We start from the raw sequence: 4634 nt of genomic DNA on the forward strand, positions 1-4634 counted from the left end.
TTGATGCCTTTGAGCTGTGGTGCTGGAGAAGAGTATTGAATGTACCATGGAATGCCAAGAAAACAGATTCATCCTGGAGAGGGTTAAACCCAGCTACTCCTTGGAGGCAAGGATTCTGGGGCTTCGTCTGACGTACTTTGGGCATGTTGCAAGGAGGGACAGGTCCTTGGAGAGGGACATCATGCTCGGGAGGATAGAGGGACGGCGCAGGAGGGGAAGACCCTCTATGAGTTGGATTGATTCAGTGACAGGGGTAATCGGGATGGGTGTGTCAGAGGCAGTGTGATTGGCACAGGATAGAAGAGGGGTTAGGGCTGTTGTACATAGGGTCGCTATGAGTTGCAAATGACTCGATGGCACATAACAAAAACAACAACAAGCCATAGAATTTTCAAATGCTTCGTGTCCATTTGAAATTAGGACAATGTAAGAGCAAAGAGGAATTGATGCCTTCTAATTTTGGTATAAGAAAAGAATATTGTGCATTCATCCCATCGATGGCCAAAATAAAAAGAATCTGTCTTAAGAATCTATTCAATTAGGGTGTCATTTAGAGGCAAGGACTCTGAAACTCTATCTCAAATATTTTGAGTATGTTGTCAGCAGGAGACCAGTATTGGGAAAAAAGCATCATGCTGGAAAAAGTAGAGGTTCAGTAGAAGAGACCTAATACAAGATGACTTAACACACATCAGAATGGGTGGAGGGAGGAATTGGTACAGGAAAGGGGAAAGGTCTGGTATGAAAAACAATGTATATGAACTTTATAAACTTTGAACATACACCAGTGTAAAATAATTAAAAAAATATGAATTTACACATGAATTTTAAAATGAGTTTGAGCATAACAGAGATTATGACAATGGTGCAGAATAGGGCAAGGTTCAGATCTGTTTTTCATAAAGTAAATCTGAGTCATAAATAACTCAATGGCACCTAATTATAACAAGTTTAGGATTAAATAAACCCCAACAAAATCATGAAGGAAAAGTAAAAATAAATCAAATAAGGTAGATTAATAACCATATCAAGGACTCTTCACAAAGTTTAAAGAGGGAAGATATAACCTGGTTCTTGTAATCTATCCACAGGTGATAGACAATAGAGGTGAAGTTGGAAGGTATCTATAATACAATGGAGTTCCTGTATATCTGTATACTATAAAGAACCACCAAAGGACTTTATGTCTGGAGAACCATATCTGATTTGCACATTATAGACTGTGTTTGCAGTACAGTGGGAAAGTGACTCAATAGTGAGGAGGGAGACCAGTTTAAAGAGCCTGGATGTCTCAATGGATAAACTTTTAACTGCTCACAAAAAGTTGCATAATTTGAACCAACGAGCAACTCTAGAGGCGGAAAATGGCCAGTTACTTCTGAAAAAATTATAATGTTAGAAACTCTATGAGTCAGTTTATTTTGTCCTATAACAGTCATTATAGATCAGATTAAACTTGACATGATTTTTCAAGTTTCAAGTTGAGAGGGTAGTTATTCCAGTCTAGTAATATCCAGATAAGACACTATAATTGTTTGAAGCAGAGCATTTTGTATACACATCACATTGGATTTCAATTGTTCACATAATTTTGAGAAAGCTCTAGGAGGCTTGAAACTGCTATTGGAATGATGGAGGTCTCATTAGTTTTCAACGTCTATGTGGAACAGATCACTCAGGAGGATGGATTTTATGAGAGGGAATGTGGCATCACCAATGCAGGAAACTCAACAACAACCTGCATTATGCAGATGACACAACTTTCTTTGATGAAACTGAAGAAGTCTTAAAAAGTGTTTAGTGCAGAAGGTTAAGTTGGACTATAGTCTTCAAGATGGATTGAACCTTAACATCAAGAAAACAGAGTCTCACTGCTGACACAATTGGCAGCACCATGATAATTGGAGAAGAGATTGAGCTTGTTAACAGTTTCAGCTTGCTCAGCTCCACAGTCAAAACTCTTGGCACCAGCAGTCAGGAAATTAAAAGACACATTGGGAAAATTTGCTGTCAGAGACCTCTGTAGAGTGCTGAAGAGGAACGATTTCAACCTAAAAAGTAAGGTGCTCCTGATCCGGGCCATGGTCCCTACAATTACTTGTTATGTGTCTGAGAGCTGGGCAATAAATATGGATGACAGAAGAAAAATTAATTCCTTTGATTTGTGGTGCTGGAGAAGAGAATGTTGAACAAACCATAAATTTCCAAGAGAACAAGCAAATTTTTCCTGAAGACTGAAACAAATTTTCTCCGTGGAGGCAAGAAGTTTGATGCTCTGTTTCACATACTTTGGAACACACATACATGCTGCCAAGCAGATCCAGTCCTTGGAGAAGGACAGCATGCTTGGAAGGTGGAGGACAGTGCAGGAGAGTGACTCAAGGTGAGATGGATTGACTGGGGTCACTATCAGAGATAGTGAGACTGGTTCAAGATAAGGCAGAATTCAGAACTCTTGTACATAAAGCCTCTATGAGTTGCAAGTGACTAGATGACACATAACAAAAACAGTGACTTTTAACTCAACATTTAGTAGAGTGAGTGGACATAATAATATCAACAATAAATAGGATTGATCTAAATTTAGGTTTACTTAAAGTAGGAAATTACAAGTAACATATAAAATACAGAATTAGAACATAAGCATTTTTTTTACTCTTAACAATGTATTTTCTTTCAATCACCAAAAATCTTAAGTGGAAAATGAAAAAGCAAACTAATAAATTGCTCTGAATCCTCATTATTCAGCTTCTAAATAGGGTGCTAACTAAAGTCATTGTTTTAATTTAGAATAGTTCAATGGAATAATAAATTATCTCAAATTATTCATATTTTTCCATGAAGGCTCAAATATTATGCAGACTTATTCTGTTTCAGGTTATCTGAATGGCTTTGTCCTGATTCTTGCTTTGACCTGGGTCAAATAAGTTAATCTCTACTCTGCCATTACCTAACCTGAGAATTTAAGATAATCACTCTCCTTCTTTTCATCTTAAGGAAACATTACAAATTAATGAACTATTCATTATGTAATCCTTCAATTTTTTTAATGTGAAATGAATACCTACACTCTTACAAAATAGTTTTATTACACTGCAGTGACAATAAATCTATTTCATGGTTATATTGAGAGTGACTACTGTAATTGGTTCTTTTTGAGGAGACTAATCTGGTCAGTTTTGAAGAGATGTTATCACCTGTCTTCACAGCAAAGTAAAGAAAATGAATAAGCCATGCTTTGCTAGGATTTTAAGAAGAAATTGTGAAAACTGATATAATGTTGATGGAGATGGATGGTTGGGAGGTAAGTGGTAATAACTCAAGGTAAAAGTAGAATGGGAAAACAGTCATACCTGTTAGAATATTCTTATTTTCCTTATCTTTTTCTATAATAATTTGTAATCTTCATTCAAATACACTCCATATAATCTTTTCTCTGTGTCAATTCTATGTATTTTACTCAATTTATAGAAACATCTTATGTATTATTATTATTATTTATTTTTCACAATTAATAATTTTTTTCTTTAAGCATATTGCTTGGTCTTTGTTAACTTAGGGCACTATCACGACATGGTCGATATATAAAGTTGAGCTGCTGAGATCCACAGGCAAGGCGTCTCTCAAGGTTCAAGTGCACGAGCCAGTCCACAGAAAAAAGATGGGCAATCATCCACCTTGAGTTCTACAGTCTCAAAACTGGAGGGTCAGCCATGAGTCTATTGATGACAAAGAGTTTTTGTTAATTCATGTATACAATTAAAAAAATCTATATTATTTTTCACGTATATTTCAAACTATACATATTTATTCTTCAGGCAGCAGTACTTTTGAGATATCATACAAAGGGCGTATCTGAGGAACACACGGATTTTTAGTTATTCTTTTCACCCTCCTTTTCTCAGATAAGTGCCTTGAAACTCAACAGGGATCTTTTATCCCTTGCCTAGAACTGCCATAAGACAGAAACAACATGGAATAGTGTAAAGAGAGCAGAAAAAGGAATCATAAGATTTAAGCTTGAATCTTGTCATAAACTGTTATAAATTGGGGATATGTTATTAATTTTTCTTAAAAGGATATATTCTTATATATAAAGATAACATTTACCTTATAATTTTTAAATAAAAGGATAATAATTATTTTTCTAATAATAGTTATCATAATTTAAACTTCATTATATATTTGTCATTGTGGTCAATAGCTTTTTGTCTTATTCAAATCTCCGTAACTATATGAGTTTTGTATAATTTTTAATTGACTTTTGTATAGTCATTCATATACATTATGCTTCATGTACTTTGTGTTTTACATAATCAATTATATACATTGTGTTTTATAAAAGTATTTTTTATTAATCAATGCTTTTCTTTCCACTTTATATTGGCTTGCATACAAAATTCTTATGCATTGTACATTATTCATATACATTGCTTTTCACACATTCCTACATTTATATTGTTTCAAACAATGATTTATATACATTTTATTTGATAAAATTAATCATCATTAAACTATGCCTACTATTACGCCATATTTTCAGTATCTCTTTGAATCTTTCCTAATTCCTTCATCTCCAACCTACCTCCAACCCCATCCACCAAACTAGTAATTTCCTCACCTCACCACCCTCC

This window comes from Elephantulus edwardii, unplaced genomic scaffold (genome assembly GCF_000299155.1).
Source record: "Elephantulus edwardii isolate Elephantulus edwardi_28Jun2011 unplaced genomic scaffold, EleEdw1.0 scaffold00020, whole genome shotgun sequence".
Taxonomy (NCBI): Eukaryota; Metazoa; Chordata; class Mammalia; order Macroscelidea; family Macroscelididae; genus Elephantulus; species Elephantulus edwardii.